Source organism: Poecilia reticulata, chromosome 7, assembly GCF_904066995.2.
Source record: "Poecilia reticulata chromosome 7, P_reticulata-male-v2, whole genome shotgun sequence".
Taxonomy (NCBI): domain Eukaryota; kingdom Metazoa; phylum Chordata; class Actinopteri; order Cyprinodontiformes; family Poeciliidae; genus Poecilia; species Poecilia reticulata.
The window spans coordinates 29,186,034-29,196,618 of record NC_088836.1 but is presented as its reverse complement, the minus strand read 5'-3'; positions in this window follow the sequence as shown (position 1 = coordinate 29,196,618).

The following is a 10,585-nucleotide window of genomic DNA, read 5'->3' as shown; positions in this document are numbered from 1 at the left end:
CTGGTCCTCATTATATTCACCAACAATTAAATTTTTTGTTGCTGGGAGTTGCAAATGATTCTGTTTCTCCACTACTCTGCACCCAGTTATATCATTTTCTTTAATACAGTGACTTGCAAAACTAATAGGAAAGACTAGTGTGGTCAGGGATTATAGGGCAGAACTGGAAGAAACCTGTTAGAAACGACAAATGAGGCGAGTGCTAATTTCCAGGAATGTCACAATTATTTAACTGAAAATCTACAGAAGGAACTGAAATGCATGAAAATAAAGTCCTGTTGAAGACATTATGTGTAGAAGAATGGGTCAAAATTTCTGAGCAATGAATGTGTTGCTCAGAAAAGGCTTTTCTATGACATTTGGAATCCATTTCTGTAAGTGTGTACAATACTTATTCACAGTGTCTTTTCAATTGTTACTTGCTTTGATTTCTTAGGTCATTAGCAAATTCTTAGGTTGTTGTCAAATGAAATATTAGAAGTACACTTACTGATGAAAATATTGCTGCATTCATTACTTACTAGTATGTACTGTGTTAAGTGTGTCATGTTGATGCATCATTGCCTTTAGGAAGAACATCTCTCTCTATGCTCTTTCCATATTAGCTGGGCAGCACAGTTAGCTACAGATACAAGCTAGAAACATAGCAGATAAAAACTCCATTTAGCCATTGCCTTAGTAATGTTGCAATGCATTTCTATGTAAGTATGTAAATACTGTTACATATTTGTACTGTGTTGCATTGTTTGCTACATGATTGAGCTTGTGAAAAGCCAAGACTGCTCACAAACAGGAAACAAAGGAAAACATGCAGACATGCATTTGCAGGTCTGTGAGGTGTGAGAAATAGACAAGAATCAACAAGTCTGTTGCTCCCCCAGGAGTTCCCAGATTTCACATTACGCTGTAACAGTTAACAAAAAGACTGTCTAGCTAATAAGCCATAGAAAATTGACTTGTAACTACTGCAATTAATGTCATGTTCTGCTAAAGACAGATAACCCTGGGTGAGTTTCTGCACAACTACATTAAAATCACGTCCACACATGGGTATACAGCAGAATTTAATCACGATTCCACTTATATTAAAGAAAAAAATCCACACTGAAAGTTTTCAAGGAAAATACATTACATTCCCCCCTTTGATTGAGCTGCATGTTATTCTAAAGGTTTCTGAAGTTCCATGACAAGAGTTGGAGGACAATTTCTTATTATGGCCGTTCAGTGAGACACAGATTATGTTGCTCTGCGGTGACGATATGTGGCATGTGTTGCTGTGCGAGGACGACGTTTCGCTCAGGCGTGATGAGCCTGCAGCTCTGAGTGAGAGAAATAGACCTGTTAAGGCCTTCGATTTCTCCTTCAGAAAGCAAGTGACACTGGCGTAGTTTCTGCTATCAGTTATGTAACAGCGAACATGGTGGCTGTCATATTAGCACAGATTATGCTGCTGCTTGTATAATGCGCTATAATTCCTGATGTCTGTGCCTGACCTTTCTCTGCTTTCTTGGCCACAGTCACAAACTCTGAATCTCTTTTGGGGAAGTAACTCATGAATAGTTCAGCATCCAAATATAACAACGATTACTGTGTCAAACACTTCAGACCACGGAATATTTCTCCAAAATAAAATTAAGGTGTTTGGTCCTGTGCGCATTTTCATAATGAAATCTAAATATTTATGCTGCTTTTGACCATACAGGACCTTGTAAACTCACACAGTCATTGTCCAGGGTGGGCAAATTTGCTTAAAGTCATGGTAAGTTTAGTCAAAAAGAAAAAAGAAATTCTCTGGTATGTAGAAAGTAGAAATCCTAACTGACATAAAGCAAGAAAATTCAAATTTGAAAATACTTTGTTGATCCCGAAGGGAATTAAATGTTGTTGTAACTCATATTAATTGAAATTCTTCGACAAGTTATTGTACGTAGTGATGGCTCTTAGCAGGAAAGATCTCTTGTAGCAGTCTGTATTACACTGAATTTGAAGAAGCCTCTGACTGAAGACACTTTAACAGTCTCATGAAGAGGATGGTCAAGTCTTTTAAATCAAAAGCAGTTTAAAAACAATGGGAATGTCTGCAATAATGTAAAGTTTTAATGTAAAATGTTTCTGTTAATAACAGGTTCTAAGATAAGATGTGATATGTTAATAGATCTCTTGTACTTGCTCTTGGAAACCTTTGCATTTTCCTCAGCTTTACATGCCGTCAGTATTGAGCTGTGAGACAAAACAAAGTGCAAATGGCTCAGAAGCTGCTATTGACTGCCTTTGGAAGCTTAATAGAGGATTTAATAGGTCGAGACAGAGAAACAACTTACATTTTTCATGAAGCCGTATCTCTAGAGTATTAATGTTTGGACAGGCTGACAAATATATCTAAACAGTGTATTGTGCTTGCTGAAGCTCTGGCGTCTCTGAGGATCATTTTGAGGTGGATTCTTCCTTCCAAAATGGATTTCTTGCTAAATGAAACACAAACCTACCTGCGTGGACAAAATGGACCATACAGTGAAGCCATTTTAAAATGGATCTTGTCGGATAAATACATTTCAAGCATTTCCTCACATAAAATAACCTGAGCACTTGCACCATGATCATTAAGTGTTTCTGGACTCATTTGAGAATAATAATCTTCTTGTTTGACAGTAATTGAAAATAATTGCTGAAGTAATTCTGACACTGAAACCAAGAAATCCAATTTTTTCACAGGATAGATTTTTTTTAACGTTTTTAAAAGTCTGATAAATTCATTACTTTCTATATATCTCTATATGGTGAAATTTGTATTGCTTCAAAATCAATACAACCCCACTGATAGGGATATTCTAAAAATAATCCCTTTTCTTCATAAAAGAAATGGAACGGCACCATTTTACTGCTGCAACACCAGGAGATATTCTGATTTTATTGTCCTAAGAGAAGTGAAATCAGCACCATAACCAAGGATCCCTCCTGTACTAACAATTATCGGGCAGATGTGTGTTCTTTCTTCTCTCTTCCTCCATCACGGTGCACAAATTAGGAATGGGCAGTCTGTGTGAAACCACCGAGGTAATGTGAAGCAGACGCTGCTTGGAAAAACATAATTTGTTTGCAATTTTGAACAGACATAAATTTTTTTTTTTCCAAAAAGGTTTATATTTGCTTCCTGTCAGAACTGCTGCCAGAAGAACTGCAGGTTTAAACAATGCTAAAGCTGCAACTCCTAGTAAAACTATCATTTTCACCAATGTGTTGACAAAGTGAGGCATCAAAATTTACATTTATATTTTTGTTGCATGTTGCGTTTCAGAAATATGACATAAAATAAGTTATATGGAAGATAGAAGGAACAGTTTAAACTCTCAGGGAAAGGTCTGTCCTCTATAAACCCCGTCTTTTCCTTCTTTACCCCCAGAGGAAATCTAAAAACAGCTCCAGATTGTTGGACATCAGCAACACTGTGTTAATAAAGACTCCTGAACTGACTTCTGTGAAACAACCTTTTTAATTGCTCCACTGTTCTACAACGCACTTTACAGAGACTCTTTCATTCACACGCTTGCACACTTTTCATTGAGCAACTTCTACAAGTTTTGATTAACTGCAGCCTTGACTATTGTAAAGGACTTTGAAACTGTCACTATGTCCCTGGAAAATACATAATACTGCCCCTTTAAAGAAAAATATGTTTGCAGTCTTAGTCTCTTTTCCTAATGGCCCCTTAACATTTATCAATAAACACAGACTTAGGGGAAAATCTGTTTTTTTTTTTTAATGGCTACTCTGTCACTTTATTGTTTCACTAACACGATGCAGCAAAATAAAAGATAAAGATTTAGAAACTACAGTTTTGTTTGCAAAACCATCCTGGATTGTAGATATTGTCTCCAAACCACAGCAATAAGTCTTCCTTTCCAACTGGGTGAAATCCCACTCATCCATCCTCCCACAGACAGACTCACTGTCACCACTGCGCCACACACACAAACACAGACATCCAGGCAAACCTTCATCCTTCATTTGCTGGCCCTGTTTCTGTCTGTGTCCCACTGTACGCCTGAAGAGCCCCACTAATATCGCTAAATTTGACCAGGCTACACCTCCAGGCCGCCTGCCTTGTGGCTCTGGGGCAAAACCACTTTTACCCAGTTACAACTTGCTACAGCCCAGAAGCTTGAACGTCGGCTGCAGAGGAAGGGTAGACAGATGGATGTTTATTAATTTTGCGTGCTGCATGGAAATGGAGATGTCTGCTGTGGGTCGCCTGTACCCTCGGCTAGCTTAGATTCCATAAATAAGCACATCCGTCTGCTACTTTCTCAGGAGATGTAATTGTTGTTGGACAATATTTGAAAATCCCCACTAAGTTGCCATAAAGTTTCCATCTTTTTCAGCTTTAGTTGCTGGTACACACCAGGGTTCCTGTGTTGTATTGTCATCCTGTTGTCTCATTCATGGGCAGAAAAGAAGCTGATGAGACCAGAGTAAGCACCACATGAGGGGCCTCATCACTCACATCACCTCCTCGGGGTCAAATGCACAAACCACACAGGCCTAATCATGCCTGCATCTTAAATTTGCTTGGATTTCTCCACGACAGACTGATGTCTTATTCTGTTTAACTGGCAAAACTTTGCTGAACTATATAATGGTGGTGATGTTACAGCTTGTGTTGTTGGGATCTGGGAAGAGTAGAAAACGAGCAGATTTCTCTGCTCAGGTGAATTACAATCAATCAATCAATCAATCAATCAATCAATCAATCAATCAAATTGTATTTGTTTTATTTCAGCAGCAAGGCATTTCAAGGTGCTTTACAAAATAAAAAAAAATAAAAACAGCATGTGACATTGAATAAACAATAAGAAAGAGAAAGAGATTTTGAAAAAAAAAGATTAAAAAAGATAAAAACATACTTTCGTTGTGGAATTTAAGCGTTTGTCGACGCTGGACTCTGCCGTCCGTTTAACGCGGTAATTATCCAGGCCCCATCGCCTGACAGGACAAGGTCTCTAACCTTGCAGCACCAGGCTCCGTCCACCTGTCACGCAAATTTTTGCACTAGGACTTCGCCGTCCTACACGGATTTTTGTGCACTTTTACCTGTTAGAGTCTAGAATTTACAGGGTTTTTCTGTAACTAATAACTAATTTATTATCTTATAAATTAAGATTTTGAACTTCATTCAGAAGTTTAGATCCACTCACAATTAAGTGGATTATTTGTTATTTCCTTGGGTGGAATTATTATATAACAAACAATAGATTTTTTTTAACAAGAATTCAGTGTAAGCATTGATTTTTGCAACAACAACAAACAAAAAACACCACAGGGAAGTACCGCATATTAACCTTTATACAAAGTCGACAAATTATTCTCAACTTTCACCACTGCAACATCAATGATTTCTCAAACAATTTTTTATTCCTTTTCCAAATATGATTTCTTTTAAATCCAATTAATTTTATGAATGATCATTTTTTTGTTAAATATAAATTAATACTGCTGGCACTACTTTCAACTAATACTGAGTGCATTATTTAAATTTTTTACTTCATCTGATTAAATTAAATTGAATTCAAAAACATTGTCTTTTATTTCTCCCCAAAATACCCAGTGAGACAAAATGTCTACATCCAGGCTACGCTACCAAATTTTAGCGCAACACATTATGGTAAGCAGAAAGCTATTTTGATGTCTTATCTGGGTTGGTGTTTTAGTTGTAAATTAAAAGTCACTGAGACCCACAGTGAACCAAAAACACTATTATCTAATCTCATAAATATCTCAGTGAAGAGGAAATTGACAACACGTCTCAACAGGAACAAGAACAAGAGCCAAAAACCCTGCATGCATTGGGTTCAAGAATCAGAAAGACATATATTTTCACCCTATTTCTTGATATTTCTTGATATATCATGCATTTTTCAAATAACGTGGTTTTTAGGATACGTAAAAACTCTTCAGGAAGGACCTTTTGGATTACATAGTATGATTATTTTAGGGAAACGGCCATATTTCTCGAAATAAAAATCCAATTTATAGTCTGTGATTTTTTTTCCACCCTGTATAATAAAACTATAATATTACATGTAATTATTTTTAACCTTTAATTGTCAAACAGAAACATAAAGGCACATAAATGTTAGAGAATATTGGTGAACAAACAGCAAGTCCAGAGCTAATTCCATTAGAGATCCTGTGGCAAAATGTGAAAAATATGTTCACAGATGTTCTCCATCCATACTGGATACTGCAAAGAGGAATTGGCAGAAATGTCTGTCTCTAAAAGTCCAAAATCTGGTAGCGACTTACCCCAAAGGACCTGCAGCTGTGACTGAAGTGAAAGATGATTCTGGAAATTTACGACGCAGATTTCACTTTTTTTGAGAATCCTGTCTGTGTTGCTCCACTTCACAAATACGCACTACTTTATTCCGGTGCATTACATTTAACTCTAATGAACTACACTGAAGTTAGTGGTTGTAATGTGACAAATTGTTGAAATGCTCAGGGGGAATGAATATGCTTGAATGGCACTGTGCAGCTGTAACTATACATTTATTGAAGAGAATTTCTCCTGAAAACACTTTTGCTGAATTTTGATAGCCACAGCCTTTCTGCCTCTTTTTGCCCAGCTCTTTTTATATTTAGCACAGCCTCAAACAGCAATAAAAGAAACGTGTAATTCCCACACCAAACTGCCATTTAAGTACAATTTCTAGTGGAAACCAGTGTTAGAAGTTGTATTATGGACTATTTCAATGTTTTCTTCGTCAGTAAACAGCCACAGCTGGAGATCTGTAACTAAAAGATGCTGAAAAGTCACTAAATGCATTTTTGTTATGCCCCTGAGATGAAAAGGACAGAATTTCTACCAAAACTTGTCAACGCTCCAGCGACATAATTTTCTTTTTTATAAAAATGTATAAACACTGGCAGCATCTGTTGTTTCCAAACACTTCATGTCTACAATCAGTGATGGATGCACGTGACTGTAACCTGTTAGTGTGATTTCCCGTTTACGTTTTTGTCCCAATTAACAACTTATTTTCCCATCAGTGACGATCCTTTTGATCAATCTTCCTGCTCGCAACTTTGTTGTCCTTTACCTTGAAGGTGTGAGAGCTAATTCTATATTTTCAAGCATTTCCAGCAGTGAATGAAAGGTTTGAACGATGTCCTCCCTCTCAGCAAATGGGAATGGCTTCAACACAGGATCTCTGTATCACCAAATTTCCTGAGCCGTAAGGAGCCTCAGCTTTCATGGTTTACATTCACATGGCTGCGCTTTTTCCTACCATCAGTCCGCAGACAGCTGAGGTCCTCTGCAGCAGCAGTCAGTCAAGTCAGTGAGTCTCATCAATCTTACTGTGTCAGTGGTGAAAAGTAAAGGATTCATTGGCTTCACTGAGTCAGAAGTGCTGTTCAAATACTTCCTCAGGAAAACTGGCCACTGTGACAGTTATCGGTCTCCGTGTTTATTATTTTAGTAAGACGAAACCAGAATATGAAGAGGCATTTTTGTTATTGTTGGTAGGATTCTTGTTTGCTAAAAGAGAATCGAATCCACCGCAGTGTTCCTTTAGTCCAAACCAGAAAACTGAAGAAGATTCCTTAGGGTGCATTTACATCAGCCTTATTTAGTCTGCCTTAATTGGACTGTAGTTCATTTATCGTGAAAGTCTGTTTCATTTGGGGTGGTGTGAATGCGCACCACAAATTCTAGAAAGCAAATTCTAGTCTGCCTAAAACCTAGGTCTCGGTTTGGTTGACGTGAACTATGGTGCCATTCAAATGTGGATACATCCGGACTGGAGACCGATCCAAAAGCAGAGAGCAAACTAGTGCAGGACATTCTGGGTCAACAGAGCCAATATAAGTGTGAGTCTATAGAACTAAAGAGAGAAATGGCTTGTGGTTGTTTAGACAAAAGAGGAAATCCAACAATCGCTAAAATTTGATGTTACTCCATTTTTGTTACCATTTTGCAAAGGAGGAAGTTGGCCTGAACTTCGTTGAAGAGTTTTGTGTCGTTTCCTTCAATAATGCTTGGCAGAACCACCACAGGTGAGGAAGTGAACAGGTTTTTCAATTAGTTTGGATCTTTTGACACAGTGCAGTGTGAAAGCAAACTGCACCAGATGAAAATGTAGCAAATGTTGCAATTTTGGTCCCTAATTGAACCGAGTCCATCAGGTGTGAAAACAACCTTAGTTATCAAGAATGGTTAATAAGTGTACAGAAAAAACTACTATTAAATGCATCAAATGTATTGCTCTGTGGGTAACCAAAGACCAACATATCAGAGGGTTGGTGTGATAGTTTCCCATATTCTCTTCATGAAAGACTCGAGTATGAATGAGATCAGGAGGAGCAAGCTTCAATATAAAAATAAAATAGAGTAAAAATCATCTTGTATCAATCTGAAGGCAGTATGGATCGACTTGAAAGTCATCAATGGACTGAACAACAGAACCTTGCAGCCACCAGAACAATGGTTCTGGTGGCTGCAAGGTGGGGAGTTGAAGGATTAGTTAGGCTGTACATGCTATGAATGATTTCTATTTATTTTCTAATATGAAAAGGAATTTTTTTAGAGCGTTGGATAAGTGTCCTGTCTTCCCTGAGCCTGCTGTGCTCAGTCCGTGTTCAGTCAGTCAGGTTTATGTTCCACACATACAGTATAAAACCTGCGTAACAAACTGTGTGATCACTTTACAGAGCTGTTCAACCTGTCTCCTATTCAGCGGAGGGACTCCAAGCTGTGGAAGGAATCTATAATTGTACCAGTGGCAAATCATTTAATGATTTCTGACCAGCGACCTTGAACTCTGTTGTCATGAAATTCTGGGAAAAGCTGTTCTGACCGATAAAGTACAGGACCAGCTTGACCCATTGCTTACCAGGCATACAGAGCAGTGGTGGATGCTCCTATTACTCTTTTTAATTATCTACTTAAGCTTCTTGAGGGCACAGAAACCCATGCAGTGCTTTTATATTCTGGTGAAAAGAAACAACTAAACTCAGATTTATGTGCTGAATGAAAACAAAGAAGTTTTGAGGGTTTTGTCAAAAGAGACAAAATTAAGCAAATCACGGCAAATATTTATTAGGGAAATTAATACAATAAATATGTATTTAATGTGTAGTTAGTTAGACAATAGCTATAAAAAGTGCTGGCTCATAAAACAGGACAATGAAATTGATTCTAATAAAATTTTTACTAAGTAATTCATGATAATGTTATAATATTCTTCAGTGTTATTGCTGCTAAAGCATTAATTTTCATAATTTTAAAAAAATGTTTAAGAAGTGTTTGTGGGCTCTTTACCTGTAGCTGTCTGTCTATTTTTAGTAAGGCTGTTTTGACTATGATGTAAATTTAAAAGTTATTGTCTGAACAGTAATTTTAACAAATGTAAGCTTAATTTCTCAACCATCACTATAAAAAGTAACAACTTACTTATATATAAAAAAAAGCCCAACATCAGATATGGCACATAGCAAGCCCAATTTAGTTGTTCCCCATGTTTGCTTGTATTTCTCAATGTAACCGTGACAACAAAGCTCCTGTCCATCTTTACCATCTACTGGGATGTCAATGGTGGAGTCCTGGACTGCATTGTTTCATCCTGATGTATTTATTCATTTGAAAACATTTCGCCTCCTTCACACACTACACGGTTTCATCAGTGTGATGTCTGGTTTTTATTGCCAGATCTCTAGAAAATAAGCATAAATCTGGAGCTCTTCAAACATAACACGTCTGATCACGAATTAAAGCAAAACTCCAACAGCTGTTTCAGTTTTGTCCATTCTGCCCTTCTGTCCTTCCCTTCAGCCAGATCCCCACCTCTCCTTCATCTCTATGAAGCTTTGTATTCATTAGCATTCTCCACATGTGCTTGCTTTGCCACCTTTGCTGGTTACTTGACTCCTGTAGTTAAAATGCACACCTGTTCATTGCTCTTCAAACACCAAATACAAGTGAAAAACATAACAGATGAACAGATGTCCAACATTTTAAAGAGTTTGTATTAAAATAAAATGTTTAACCTATTTTCAGAACACAATCACATAGCAGGCAATGTACTGGTACTTACAAAATAAACATCAAATCGTCTATTTCTGTGAAACTGTAAAGTGGAGTCCTTTGAAAATAGGTAAATAAGTAAAAGCCCTTTTAGATCAAGGCTTCTTTTACAAGGGTGAACTGGCCGATAGGTCAGCAGCACACACTTCACAAACACAAATCAAAAAATTATTACATATAATTTTCTTGTTAGCTGTTAGTGAGCTCAATTAAGGGGATTTTGTCCCTGCTGATGATAGAGGGCTGCCCTCCTGACTTCAATCAGGTTCTTTGATCTGATTCTGAGATCAGATTTGAACCATGAAGTTTGACTGTGAACGTGTGAAACATCAGTGTGCAATCACATGTCTTCAGCCAAACTGGTCTGGTATGTTATCTGCTGCAAAAAACTAAATCGCTATGGTCCAGATGTTTTCAGAAACTGTGTTTTACTTCTTTAAGTCCCTGCATTACAGTCATGCATTCAAACAAAATGAGTATTAAAACCCACATTGCACCAAATGT